Below are 16045 nucleotides of genomic sequence, written 5' to 3'. Positions count from 1 at the left end.
TTGCGTACTGTCTTCGACGCTTCTGCCGTCACCACTTCAGGAATTTCCTTCAATGAAATTCAGATGGTCGGTCCTACAGTCCAAGACGATCTCTTATCGATTCTCCTCAGATTCCGCCAGCATAAAATCGTAGTATCGGCAGACATTGAAAAAATGTTTAGATGTATTGACATTGTACCTAGTCAACGCTCATTACAGCAAATTGTATTTAGGTTTGATCCTTCGCATCGTTTAAAAACTTATACACTAAATACAGTTTGTCAAGGAACCGCTTCAGCGCCATACCTTGCGACAAAATGTCTGACTAGCCTGGCATCCACAGTCAGCGATAATAGCGTCAAATATAGTATAGCTCACGACTTCTATTGTGACGATTTATTAAGTGGGGCTAGTACTGTAAGCGAAGCTATAGATTTATGTAAAGGAATTACTGCCACCTTAAACTCGGCAAAATTTAATATTCGCAAGTGGAAATCGAATAACACATTAGTTATTAAAGAGCTATTTTCAGGTCAAATTATTGATTCAAATACAGTTTTAGATCTATCTGATAACAACATAAACACATCATCAAAAACATTAGGTTTGTATTGGCTTTGTCAGCAGGATACCTTATCTTTTTCAATTAATATTGAACTTCATAAGAAGGTTACCAAGCGCCATATTCTTTCTATTATAAGTCAAATCTTTGACCCATTAGGCCTTGTTGGGCCATGCGTTGTCGAAGCTAAGTTAATTATGCAGAAATTATGGGTCAATAAATGCTCTTGGGACGAAGAAGTGCCGTCAGATATTTTACATCTCTGGTCTTCTTTTGCTAACACATTATCCTGTCTTAATAAGTTAAAAATACCTCGTTGGGTTCTTAGTGATCTTTGTGTAAAGATTGAAATCCATATATTCACAGATGCTTCTCAAAGTGCGTATGGGGCATGCGTCTATATTAGGTCTGTGTGTAACTCAGGGATTGTGCGTGTTCAGCTCTTAGTCTCGAAAAACAAGGTTGCGCCGATTAAACCCACAACTATCCCACGTCTTGAGCTATGTGGGGCCTTATTAGGTGCAAGACTGTGTACGAAAGTGCAAAAATCACTTAAATTAAACATTACCATGTGTCGCTTTTGGTGCGATTCCACGATTGTACTGGGGTGGTTGTCCACCCTTCACATCAACTTAATCTATTCGTACGTAATCGTGTTAATGAAATCAAGGAGAGCACCGGTGGTCACACGTGGAGCTACGTGCCGTCCAAGGAAAACCCGGCAGATCTCGTTTCTCGCGGGGTGAGGGCTGATGTAATCAGCGACGCCTCGTTATGGTGGTCCGGTCCATCGTTTCTACTCAAATCAGAGCATAGTTGGCCACAAATGCCTAATGAGACCCAGAAACGGGACCTACCGGATCTCCAACCTTGTCTTATTATAAATAATAATGTTAACAAAAACGATGACGATAAACTATTTACAAAACTTATACTTAAATATTCACAATTTACACGTTTACAAAGAGTCATAGCCTATATATACAGATTTATTCATAACTGCAAAACTAAAACAAACAGATTCCGCGATCATCTTTCTTGTGAAGAATTGCAACGGTCATTTAATTTTATTATACATATTGCTCAGTTAGAAATGTTTCCTAATGAATATCTTATCTTAAAATCAGGCCATTCATTACCGAAGAAAAATAAATTAATATCATTGACCCCATTCATCGATTCAAATGATATCTTGAGAGTAGGCGGTAGACTTGATAACTCACCTTATAGCTATGACACAAAGCATCCTATTTTATTATGTGGAAAACATCATTTAACGAAAATTATATTTCATATGCATCACTTGAAACTTCTACATGCTGGACCTCAGTTATTGCTGTCCAGTATTCGTCAAACTTATTGGCCTTTGGGAGGAAGGAATCTGTCTAAATCTATAACAAAGGGTTGCATAAAATGTTTCAGATTTAAAGCCAGCAATGTCCAGCCCATTATGGGGCAGTTACCTGAATCCAGAACTACACTGGAATTCCCTTTTTTACATTGTTCGGTGGATTATGCCGGCCCGATCATGATAGCTAACCGCAAAGGTCGAGGTTGCCAACTAATAAAATCTTACTTGTCCATTTTTGTCTGCTTAGCTACAAAGGCCGTTCATCTAGAACTTGTCACAGATCTGACTAAAGAGGGATACATGGCCGCTCTAAATCGGTTTGTGGCTCATCGAGGGAAGCCTCAAAGTATAACCTCAGATAACGGGACTAATTTTGTAGGTACATGTAACGAGTTACACCGTTTCTTACAGGACTCAAGTTCCCAAATCAGTTCCGTTATCTGAGGTTATACTTTGAGGCTTCCTCGACGAGCCACAAACCGATTTAGAGCAGCCATGTATCCCTCTTTAGTCAGATCTGTGACAAGTTCTAGATGAACGGCCTTTGTAGCTAAGCAGACAAAAATGGACAAGTAAGATTTTATTAGTTGGCAACATGAAATGCGCCTCATCCCCCGCTCCCCGCAAGCCTCTGTCGTCTCACGATATGTATCCTCTTTCATATGTTTTGTCACCAACATACTCCCCGGGTTGAAGTAGGTAGGAAGGCTGCTGGTTCAACAATCAGGTTCTGGAAGGGGACAAATGTTATTAAACGCCCTTCGAATAATGGTTCCTCCTTTGATCCTTATATCGGCGACTCGAGCGACTTGATCCTGAGTTCCTGGGAAAACGGCCACACAGCGACCCAGGGCCCAACGTAGGGGAGGAAGCGCTTTGTCCTTTATAAGGACTAAAGAACCCAATTTGAGTTCGCCAGATGCAGTAGGCCACTTTGTCTTTTGCTGTAGAGTGGTGACATACTCGTTGGAGAATCGTTTCCAAAAATGTTGCTTGACAAACTCGATTCGTTTGTATCTCTCAAGACTTGTTATCCTTTCTGTCAACTGTGAATGTGGAACTGACACAAGTGATCGTCCTATTAGGAAGTGTGCGGGTGTCAAAGGTGTGAAGTCTGTAGGATCAGAGTTTAAAGCAGTTATAGGACGTGAATTAAGAATGGCTTCCACCTGAGTCAGACAAGTGTGCATTTCTTCATACGTGAAATGGGTAAGTTGGAGTAGCCTACGAAGATGATATTTAGTGGAACGGACTGCAGATTCAGCCATACCATTGAAATGGGGTGTGTAACTCGGAATGAAGAGGAACTCTATACCCTCTTGAGCGAATGCGGAACTGATTTGGGAACTTGAGTCCTGTAAGAAACGGTGTAACTCGTTACATGTACCTACAAAATTAGTCCCGTTATCTGAGGTTATACTTTGAGGCTTCCCTCGATGAGCCACAAACCGATTTAGAGCAGCCATGTATCCCTCTTTAGTCAGATCTGTGACAAGTTCTAGATGAACGGCCTTTGTAGCTAAGCAGACAAAAATGGACAAGTAAGATTTTATTAGTTGGCAACCTCGACCTTTGCGGTTAGCTATCATGATCGGGCCGGCATAATCCACCGAACAATGTAAAAAAGGGAATTCCAGTGTAGTTCTGGATTCAGGTAACTGCCCCATAATGGGCTGGACATTGCTGGCTTTAAATCTGAAACATTTTATGCAACCCTTTGTTATAGATTTAGACAGATTCCTTCCTCCCAAAGGCCAATAAGTTTGACGAATACTGGACAGCAATAACTGAGGTCCAGCATGTAGAAGTTTCAAGTGATGCATATGAAATATAATTTTCGTTAAATGATGTTTTCCACATAATAAAATAGGATGCTTTGTGTCATAGCTATAAGGTGAGTTATCAAGTCTACCGCCTACTCTCAAGATATCATTTGAATCGATGAATGGGGTCAATGATATTAATTTATTTTTCTTCGGTAATGAATGGCCTGATTTTAAGATAAGATATTCATTAGGAAACATTTCTAACTGAGCAATATGTATAATAAAATTAAATGACCGTTGCAATTCTTCACAAGAAAGATGATCGCGGAATCTGTTTGTTTTAGTTTTGCAGTTATGAATAAATCTGTATATATAGGCTATGACTCTTTGTAAACGTGTAAATTGTGAATATTTAAGTATAAGTTTTGTAAATAGTTTATCGTCATCGTTTTTGTTAACATTATTATTTATAATAAGACAAGGTTGGAGATCCGGTAGGTCCCGTTTCTGGGTCTCATTAGGCATTTGTGGCCAACTATGCTCTGATTTGAGTAGAAACGATGGACCGGACCACCATAACGAGGCGTCGCTGATTACATCAGCCCTCACCCCGCGAGAAACGAGATCTGCCGGGTTTTCCTTGGACGGCACGTAGCTCCACGTGTGACCACCGGTGCTCTCCTTGATTTCATTAACACGATTACGTACGAATAGATTAAGTTGATGTGAAGGGGTGGACAACCACCCCAGTACAATCGTGGAATCGCACCAAAAGCGACACATGGTAATGTTTAATTTAAGTGATTTTTGCACTTTCGTACACAGTCTTGCACCTAATAAGGCCCCACATAGCTCAAGACGTGGGATAGTTGTGGGTTTAATCGGCGCAACCTTGTTTTTCGAGACTAAGAGCTGAACACGCACAATCCCTGAGTTACACACAGACCTAATATAGACGCATGCCCCATACGCACTTTGAGAAGCATCTGTGAATATATGGATTTCAATCTTTACACAAAGATCACTAAGAACCCAACGAGGTATTTTTAACTTATTAAGACAGGATAATGTGTTAGCAAAAGAAGACCAGAGATGTAAAATATCTGACGGCACTTCTTCGTCCCAAGAGCATTTATTGACCCATAATTTCTGCATAATTAACTTAGCTTCGACAACGCATGGCCCAACAAGGCCTAATGGGTCAAAGATTTGACTTATAATAGAAAGAATATGGCGCTTGGTAACCTTCTTATGAAGTTCAATATTAATTGAAAAAGATAAGGTATCCTGCTGACAAAGCCAATACAAACCTAATGTTTTTGATGATGTGTTTATGTTGTTATCAGATAGATCTAAAACTGTATTTGAATCAATAATTTGACCTGAAAATAGCTCTTTAATAACTAATGTGTTATTCGATTTCCACTTGCGAATATTAAATTTTGCCGAGTTTAAGGTGGCAGTAATTCCTTTACATAAATCTATAGCTTCGCTTACAGTACTAGCCCCACTTAATAAATCGTCACAATAGAAGTCGTGAGCTATACTATATTTGACGCTATTATCGCTGACTGTGGATGCCAGGCTAGTCAGACATTTTGTCGCAAGGTATGGCGCTGAAGCGGTTCCTTGACAAACTGTATTTAGTGTATAAGTTTTTAAACGATGCGAAGGATCAAACCTAAATACAATTTGCTGTAATGAGCGTTGACTAGGTACAATGTCAATACATCTAAACATTTTTTCAATGTCTGCCGATACTACGATTTTATGCTGGCGGAATCTGAGGAGAATCGATAAGAGATCGTCTTGGACTGTAGGACCGACCATCTGAATTTCATTGAAGGAAATTCCTGAAGTGGTGACGGCAGAAGCGTCGAAGACAGTACGCAACTTTGTCGTTGTACTTGACTCCCGAAGTACGCCATGATGAGGAAGGTAGTAGTTGGCATTGTCACTGTATGGAAAAAGAACTTTATTTTCAGTCATGTGGCCTAATTGCTCGTATTCTTTCATGAAGTTCAAATATTTCTCCTTGAATATTGGTTCTCGTTCAAATTTTCGTTCAAGCGATAAAAACCGTCGCTTCGCCATCTCAAAAGAATCGCCTAAGACCTGTGGATCTTGCTTGAGAGGAATGGTGACGACAAAGCGACCATCGTTATTTCGAGTCGTGTTAACGGCAAAACTGTTCTCACACGCACGTTCCTCCGCGGATTGAGAATGCTCAAGAGAAACACTATCTACTTCCCAAAAACGAGTGAGATCAATATCAAGTTGTCCTTGAGTAAAAAGACATTGACTGAATGTACCTTTCGGGCTCGAGATGTGACCAGTGACTATCCATCCTAGCTCCGAACTACGTAACATAGGTTGATGCTTGCCTAGGCTAATTCTTTTGTTACCTAGAATATCCCAAAAGATATCTGCCCCGATAAGAATATCAACCTTAGAAGGTATATTATAAGTGGGGTCAGATAAACATAAGCCAGCTGGAATTTGAATATGTCGTGTGTCAATGTATGTGATCGGTACTGCTGTGGTTACGTTGGTAAACACATAACAATCAATGTTAGTCCTATAGCTAGTATTCATTGACTCAATTGTGAGATTGCAAGACTGTGTACTATGGGATACATGATTATTAAAACCTGATACCGTGGAGCTCACGTTCTGCCTCGGCAAACCCAGCTTACTGCAGAAAGCTTCGGAAACGATATTTATTCCACTACCGTTGTCCAAGATCACCCTGGCGGTGTGTTTGTTGCCTTTGCCGTCAACCACCCTCACCAACGCTGTGGAAAGGAAAACACGCGTCGGAGTAGTAACCGGTACGACATCAGTCTTCAATACAATGTCTTTTGAAGACGTAGATGACGAATCGCGAGAAGCAGATTGCTCAGATTTTTCCAAGTGTAAAAGAGTGTTGTGCTTTTCATTGCAATATTTGCAGTGTGATAAAAAACATTTCTTTGCTACGTGACCAAAGCGCAAACAGTTTAAGCACACCTTATACTCTTTTACCTTTGAAATCCGAGATTCTACAGGAAGACTTCTAAACGATTCGCAATTGAACAGCTGATGTGCCTCATCATCACACAATGGACATGATTTACGTTTATAATTTTTATTTTTATTATTAGTGCTATTATTATTATTTATTACTAAACTTTTTGCTTTTACAGGTTCTAATTTTAATTTATTATTTTTACTATTTTCTTCTAAAGTTTCTAAGATATTGGCTCTTTGACTTAAAAATGTTATGAACTGTGATAGGGTTGGGGACGAAGTCAATGTATTTCTATGTTCTTCCCACTCTCTACCCGTCACACTATCAAGTTTATTTGACATCATATAAATTATAATCGTGTCCCAAATCGGTTCATTCAATGATGCGAGAGCCCTAATGTTCTTGTTAGTTACATCAATAAGATTTTGAATCGACTTACTTGATTCCGATCGAATAGGTTCTATATTAAACAAAGCCTGTAAGTGGTTATTTACTAGTAAGCGGGTATTATCAAATCGCTCACACAATAACTCCCATGCAATTTTATAGTTATCACCTTTAAAGTCGATGTTTTTAATAATCAGAGCGGCATTTCCTTGAAGAGAAGCCCGTAAATAATGAAATTTATTAATATTATCTATGCGATCACTGTTGTGTATAAGAGAAAGGAATGTGTCTTTAAATTCGAGCCAGTCCTGATAGCCACCGCTGAAATGTGGTAAGTCAATTTTAGGTAGCCTAACCAAATTTCTTACTCGCCCACCTGATTCTGCGTCGCTGAACTCCGCCACAGATTCGCTGTCCTTCCTCCCGGCAGCAAGCAGGCTCTTGGCTCGGGCCACAAGCGAGTAGTAGTCGTTGTCAAACTGCACACGCTCCGCGGGAACCTCCTCGACTGGTGGCTCGTCAGATAGGATCTCGATTTCAGTCTGTAAGGTGTCGAATTCCTCGTACAAGGGCTCAATTTTTCGTAAACGGCACTGTATATCTATGATTTGTAACTCCGTTAAGGGTTTAGAAGTTTCAATTAATTTTATATGATTGCCAAAAATAGTAATTTTAGATTTTATAGCAGAGCGTTTTTTAATTAAAGTCTTAAGTTCAGACATGATGCATGCATTTGAATGAATAGTATGAAGAATGCACAAAGCACCGACTCAAGTTTTAGCAAAATGGACATTAAATTGAGAAAGGAGAATATGAATTTTAATAGCAAAGAGAAGATGGAATAAGAGGAATAAATAGGAACGAACTCACAAAATGTCTTATTCTTTATCCACAGTGACTTGACGGATTATTCGTCCTTCACATGTTTTTCCTTTAAGTGAGTATACATCTATTAAATTCAAACGCAGAGCTCATTATGTTGATTTTTGAAGAGTTCCCTGGAATATCTTCCACATCTCATTTTTGAAGAGATCCCGCGAGATCGGGAACTATGTGGTTAAAACCAAAAATTTGCCGGAAGTCACTATTCCACGCGAACGAAGTCGCGGGCAAAAGCTAGTACATAAATATGAGCATCTAGCATGGCTTGAAACTTGTCGAGTTTCTCGTCAAACAGTTACGTGAGTAAGCCGATAACATAATAATTCATTTAGATAATTAATAATAATATTTACTAATCTCTTAAATAATGGTCATATGTATATACCACCTCTATGTGTAAGTTAACAAGTTCCTTACATTTGTCACATAAGGCATTATCACATCCCACTAAAACTGTCCAAGTAATAAATCAATTTTAGTTTTAGTTCTTTTAGTTTCTAAACTCTATGAACATTTGTCACAGCACTTTAGCTCATAAGTAGTAGTACCTAAAGTAATAAATTACAACTCCCTATTTTTAACCGACTTCGCAAAAAGGGAGGTTCTTAAGTCGACATTTTCGAGCTTAAAATGTATCGTTGTTAACACCAGTCTAGACGATTTCAATTTGAAGCAATACTCGTAGGCTTCTGAATAAAACCTCTCAAGATGAAGAACTTTATTTTAGGCTCTCTTCAGCTTTTAAAGTTCAAGACACTTCGCTTGGTACTTAGCTAACTAATATTTAATTTGACGTGGGCTAACTCAGCCGGAGTAATACCATGGCCTTTAAATAAACCAGGCCTGAAAGAACGCTTGCGTTTTTTAGCCGTGTGGGTGAGGTTACTGGAGCCCAATCCTCCTCAAATTCTCAAACACTAAATTTCTGGCAACGCACTTGTAACTCCTTAGGTGATCTATCAGCCTATAAGTGTCCACTGCTGACCAAAGCCTCTTCTCGTACGGAAAAGCTTTGAGTATTAATCACCACGCTTGCTCAAGCCTGGTTGGCGATTTCAAACTTATAATTAGTAATTATAAGCCTAGGTTTCCTCACGATGTTTTCCTTCACCGTTCGTCAGTGGCGTCTAAATAAACTTAGAAAGTAACAAAAAGTCTCATTGGTACTTGCCGTACTCTCATGCATGAGAAGCGGGAGTCTTAAACCTCCAGACCACCAGGACATCAGGTGATCTATGGGCTTCGCTAATTGCAAACCAGCAGGTGAGCCGTAAAAAAATATTCAAGAAACTCCTGACGATACACCTAACACCAGTGACCTGATTCCTCTACCAACAATGTAAATAAGGACCCATCCTGGCGAGGCAATATGGAAGCAAAAACTCGGCCAGTACATAACATGGTAATCCTTATTTATAAAGGTCTGCAACCTTTTTGCTGTTGCTGTAAACGCTCTAAGACTTGCCTTATTAAAAACACAAATTCCTTGTATCTCTCCCCCAGGGTTTAATGTACGTACATAGACAAGCTTTTCCAGGTAGGAAAGCAGAGGAATATTTATTCAAATTCCAACATACGACCCAAATAGATTTTCGTAAGAAAATATTTACAAATGAATGATGTAATTTTCTATATCCCAATATTCGTTCATTGTCTACATGAGAAATGGCCTGGGACTATAAATCTACTGTTCGTAATAAGGTTTTCCAGCCCGTTATATCATTTAAGGCAGAAAAAAGATTTTCCATTGCTACAAGCTGTACCGAAATTGGATCAGTCCATCCAATTTTCCCTTTAAAGTGTGAAAAGTCCCAAAATTTCTGAAGCTGACAAAAAATATTTCAGTATAAAATGGGAATAAAATAGCAGGTAGCCAGAAAACCATTAGGAAGCAATTTGGTTCGCGTAGTCTCGGCGCTGTATAAAAAATTGATTCGTACAACGACGCAAAGCATTGGTCGGAGCCGCAGCTCGCAGCTCGTTACTACTGTGGCTGTGGTTCTATTTCCATGTTTCAGTTATTGCAGAATATTTGAGAATTTCTATATGCTGCTAACAGTCAACAACGCATTCGGAAATCCATACAGAAAATCAAACATAGATTAATTGAAGGCACGAACTCGCGAAATGTTGTTCATTTCCTCACGAAAATCTGCTAAGAATTTAGTAAAATTAGCTCGAGAGGTTGACAATCGACTCCACCGCCTCCTGGTAAACTTGTGCTTATCAACCGCAGCGATCAGTCAAAGTAAACACAATCTCGACGTTCTTTAATTCCGTTCCCGTCGGTGAGACATCGTTTATCTTGCTCTCACGTATTTTATTAACACCCTTAACATTAACAATTTGCGTTAAAAATGATACAATATTTTTCGCTTTTCGTACCTAAGGACGGCAGGCGCCTCGAAGGAGCAGTTAGTGAACGAGTCCCAAGAAATATGTATAACGCTAAACGTATCTATCATTAGAGCCACGCAACTGGTGTCACATAAACGTTATGATTTAACTTTATATCGCTCGTAAATTCATATAATTAGAGGTTTTGCTTGAAAATGTTTCTCGTAATGGAATACTTGAGGATGTTTCGCGAAATTTTGAATAAAGAAGCCATTTTGCGAAAGACTTTATAAATGGAAGTTGCGCGAAACTTCCGTACTCATTATAATGTGCTGTTTGACAATTAATTTAATGTTGTAATTAGCGATTAGGGAACAAAGTTAGGTGTTCAGTTGACAGTTAGCAGAATCATTATGGATTTTGTAATTAAAGTACTTAGACATTAGTTGGTTCTTTGCTGTCAGTCTCAACTTTCTTTTTGTGACTAATTTAGCAACAAGAATCTGAAGCCTCAATACAATCAGTCGATACAATAGAGAATGAAGTAACTGCAACAATCAATAACAATGTAAAGCCTCGATTGTAAATTGTAGAACATTACGACTTGGCATAACAATATAAATGAAACTATAATGGAACAATTAACTAGTCTGCTACTAAATTACCAATAACATTGTATAGAATTATTTGAAACGGGCAATTTGAAGCAAAGATGCGGGCTTCGACATTATTGTAAATTACTGAATTGTTAGATTTTGAATTTTATACTAAAGTAATACAGTTGAAAATTAGGATATCTTGAAATGTTGTTACTTGCAAATAATAGCCTTGTAATGCTTGTAGTTATTGGTCCTTTGTCTAAAAATATGTGACGTTATTCGAGCTTTGGTTTCTGACAGAAGCACGTTCGCTTCCCGCTTGCTGCATCTGTTTTATGCATGAGCATCGAATACATTGAAGAATTGTTTGAAAAGTATGATGATTTTTTTGTTTGCAATATGTGTCTTAGATATTTTTTTGCGAAACTGCTTTAAATAAAGCTCTTTTAACAAGGCTTTATTATGGCTGAGATCAGAAAAACGCAGACAAGGAAAATATCTGTATAAAAACTGCTCTGTCAACCAAGGATCGACTCCTAGTTTAGCCAATGGAAAACTTTTTCAATTTTCGGAATTCTGGCTATACTGACTCGTCTGTGCACTAATCTGTTCCGACAACCGTAGAAAGTAGGGTGCGTCAGTACCCTCCCAGTAATCCATTGAAAATTTCTTTCTATTCGAGGAAAAGATTGCGATGTTCATAACACCGAATACAAAAACATAAAATCCTTTTGAAGTAAAAATAGAATCAAAAAACTTCGCCTACTCTAAGTCAAAACAAAACAGAACAGAACTTTTTAAAAAATGGAAATTAATTTTAAAACAAAAAACATCCAACAAAATAAATTGGCGAGTTACAGCGAAAAGGTAGCTACGCTAGTTCCAACCGAACATTAATAAAATTAGAAAAGTAGCCTAGAAATAATAATTAATGAATCTTTTTAATGAGGCCCGCGTAACGACTCCGCCCTGTCAATCCAAGTGACAACTGGGGCTTTATTGTTCACAGACCACAGATAATAAATCACAACTTGGAGCTGTCAAAAATGTAAGGACGAACTTTGACGTTTGAGAGGCAAAGGTATTTATAGCGGTGAGCCTGTGGAACTTGGCGCACATATTAACTTGACTGGCTTAACGTCGGAACTGTATTAGCAAACTAGCTGGTAAGGTACAACTGTTTAATTGCGTACACACAAGTTCAGCGGCTTTGGAATTATTGGAGTTGTAGCAACATTGGCACGGCGCGCTCGCTAACTCCCGGACGGCGGGAACCTATGCATATGCACGAGGTATCTGTGCTCTACAACGAGCTCAAGTTGCCGACCACTTAGATGAGTGGGCTCTTCAGTTACTACAAGATCGACACGGTACACCATCTGGTTAGTATAAGCTATCATAAATTCATGTTACACCAAAGATACAGTTTTAATAACTGCCATTTAATATGCAAGGTTGCACGGTTGCTGTGTAATGGGTCCAATTCCCGCACGGAACAACTCTTTGTATGTACAAAAAATGTGTTTCGTGGGTTTCATATTCCCGCATGGAACAACTCTGTTTGTATGATACACAAAATTAGTGCAGAGTAACGGGTCTGCAGACCTTTTCTAAAAGAAAATTAACTATAAATGTTTGTTAACGCACCCACGACAACAGGAGAAAGCCCTAGTGTGGAGGACATATTTTTAGAAAAAGAAAAAGGATATAGCAACACCTTTTTTATCATCTCTCTTGTAGTCAATTTTCATCATCGAACTAATCGAACCTATTCAAATAGAACATAATCTCAATCGATCCACACAAGGTCGTCACGTTCGTCTCGTTCGCTTTGAAACGCCAACAAACACGCTGAAGCTACAGTTATTACGTACATATTGTAAAATTAAATCATTGAGCTTTGATGTAAACGTCACATGCGCCCACGCACGCCGTTAACGTTTGATACGATTTTGACGTCAGTCCACGAGATCTGCGATCAATAAACGCGTGATTTTTTTGCAAACATTTTCCGTAACTCATCTTGTCATGTAGATGAAAGTATTGTGCGTGATCTCCGTTTTATTTTATCTCAAAAATTGCTTGAAATTTTCGCTTATCGCTTTGCTTTTAACCGTCCCCATTCTAAGCGACTTCACTCCAGATTTTATTGAGCTCCTCGAACACTCTGTTCGTTTCCGCTTAAAGCATAATTGATCAATTCACTTTGCAACCATTCTTGCTTGTCGGTTTGGTTCATGACTGAAATATTACTGGAAACAATGCTTGAGTGATCCGTAAGAACTATGATTTAATTTATTTAATGGTATAAATTGTTTTTTCTATTTTATTATGAAAACACGGTTACAATGAATGCTTTCTAGTTAACTATTTTCGCTTTTTCCAAGTCACAATAAGAAAGAGAGTCCTTCTGTCTCCTCCTCATCAATATCGCCTCTTCCACAATCGCTGTCCGCTCGCACAGTGGCCGCGCCCGACTATATCCATAGTAACAATGACGTGTGCGTATTGCCTACGTTGCACGTTGTAATAAAACATGAATGTGGCGAAACCAAGGATTTATTCCCGACCCATTATTTACGGGACTTTTGGCAATAACGGCTCGCGCCACTTAGGACCCGCGCCTTCTAATGTGAACGGAATGGAAAGCCAACTATCGTTAGATTTTATTATATTTTTCCTTTAGTGTTGTATGATCGGTTGATGAATTAGTTGCTCGTTTCAAAGAGGTTTGGTTGAAAGATCGAGGCCAGGTGTTGCTGCTACGTCTTAGCGATGATGGAACAAAAGGTGGGCAGTATACGTACACCTACCACCTACATCAAGCCACCCTAGTCTGTCAAATTGCTGTAACGATTTTCAACTTTATTTCTTTGTGGTAATGTCGAAAATCCTGAAAGCTACGTCTACACTTTTGATCTTGAAACTTTTCAGTAATAGATACTAAAAGGAATAGGCATTTAAATTACGTACATACTTAATGAGTATATTTTAACACATTTAAATATCCAATTATTTATAATTTGTAAGTGTAAAAGGTTAGTGTTACGGCGTCGTAAAGCGCCCGAGGTGTGAACAACTTTGACCCTTGCGGTGACCGCTTCTATTGTTTTAAAATCCTCATTAGGTATATTAGTTAAGTAAAACTAAATGAGATTCAACTAACGTACAATTTATTTTCATAATGTCAATGAACCTGTATATACTTTCTTTTGTTTCGTGAATTAAAACCTTTTCACTGACGTAAACGTAAGTTCGAATAATTATTTTAGTTTCTAGAATTCTCTGATCATCACAAACATAGTTCGAAAAAGAATAGACAATGTCATCCCATATTTTAGACAAACGCACAGACGTGATCCGAAAATCGGCTCGACATTGTCAATCAACTCACAGATCAAAGCAATCCATTTCATATCTTTTCAAAATCAATTATGTGGGTAGATTCGTTTTTTTCTACCTACCGACGGAACTAGCACATTTGCGAAATAGAAAAAATATTATACCTAACTATAGATTTAATAAAAGCAACTGAAATATTATGTATTTGTAATGTTAAATGCAAGCAAAAAATAAAACAACAGAAACACATCACTCTTCCATTCGATCCTTATCATTTACAGCCAAAACAACAGCTAAACAAAATATAACCCACACGCCCCCTCGTATAATAAATCTACAAAAATCACACTGTAGAGAGAAAGCGTAATTTACATCCTCAATTTCCCACTTATCATAAAAACACACGCATAAATATAAAAAGTCCAGTAACAAGCACTTTGCTATCGGCAAGCTCGCACGGATTGCCATACTTCCGCCATTTTGACATAATCATTTATGATTTATTTGACACATTGATACTTTGGCGCTATCTGACGGCCTGTGACGACAGCGTGGGCGCTAGTGATGTATTCAAAACTTACTAATATTTTTTTTTTCATTAATAAATCATAACTAAATTTTATTAAAAATATTACTAATGTTTGGTTTGTTCCAGTTATATAAAAAAAATATTTTATAAAAAATGTTTTCAGTGATTTATGTAACTAAAATAATATTTATATAAATTGTTCAATAGTCCAGTGATTTTTTTTAGTTCAATAATAAAATTTGACTTTCGTATTTACAATTGAAAAGAATTTAATTTGTTTTTTCATAAAATGTACTGGATAATAAAAAGTAACTACGGGTATTAAAAACTTCGAAAAACGACTTTTATGGAATATCGATAGGTAACTACTCGATACTTCCGATAGCCATACCATAACGTCATGCCTTTTAATCCCTGAAAGGGTAGGCAGAAGTGCACATAACAATAAAATTATTCAATGCCCACACTTTCACCACCTACTTATGATGAGATTCTCATCAAATCTGATGTAATAAGCTGTTCAGACTGCAACTTTTTATTTTGCATTTTATGATAAAAAAATATGAGAATACTAAATAAAATAAAACTTTATTATTTTCTAACTGTCGTGTTCAACCTAATCTATGCACCCATACATAGAAGATAAATCAATTGATCAAATAAAAAAAGATCCTCTCCATTTCCTTTTTCAGGTTTCATAACAAAAAAAAACTTTTCGTGGAAACTTATTTTCGTAATTCAATAAAAGTTACCTAGATGGCATGGAAGAAAAAGCAAATAAAAGTTTTGATTACCTTTCGGCTTCTTACCACAGCTGTCGGAGCCGGTGAGATTAGGAGTGATCAATGAATGAGTCTGCTCCTGCCAATACTTATAACGTTATCAATAAAATAAACTCACCTACACTCGCAACTTTATTGTTACGCTTTCCACTTTTATTCTCCAACACACGATACAAGTTTCCATCACAAAATAAATATTCTTTTTACTACCTGTTATGTTCCAATTTTAAAACTTTGTTTATATTTTGCACACCACTAAAATTTAGTCGATTTCACAACACACTTTATCAATTTATAACATTATTTTAATCGATAAAAAACTGTTCTCTCCAAAATAAATGCCATTTTATTTATGTTGTTCCAAAATTTATAGTCGCACTGTTAATATTTATGGGAATTTTAATTTCTAAAATAATATTTACGGTTTGTGTGCACGATTCGTGCCAGTAACAGGTAAAACTGTAGGAATGTTCTATTGATATGTAGCTCACACGCCGACTAACTAATAAACCGCCTGTA

General features: G+C 37.7%; 1 protein-coding gene across 3 annotated transcripts in view; it reads right to left on the bottom strand.

Moving 5' to 3' along the window:
- LOC118274709 (potassium channel subfamily K member 15) overlaps positions 1 to 16045 on the bottom strand; it is a 52254-nt gene extending 36209 nt beyond the window's left edge. Inside the window, exon 1 of one of the 3 annotated variants that reach the window (XM_035592378.2) lies at positions 15539 to 16045. The gene's annotated coding sequence lies outside the window, so the exon portion shown is untranslated. The remainder of the gene's footprint in view (positions 1 to 15538) is intronic. The other 2 variants (XM_035592377.2, XM_035592380.2) reach the window with 2 other exon arrangements.

This window comes from Spodoptera frugiperda, chromosome 11, assembly GCF_023101765.2.
Source record: "Spodoptera frugiperda isolate SF20-4 chromosome 11, AGI-APGP_CSIRO_Sfru_2.0, whole genome shotgun sequence".
Classification (NCBI taxonomy): Eukaryota; Metazoa; Arthropoda; class Insecta; order Lepidoptera; family Noctuidae; genus Spodoptera; species Spodoptera frugiperda.
Note: the sequence above shows the minus strand (reverse complement) of the source record. Positions and strands in the feature narration are given on the sequence as shown.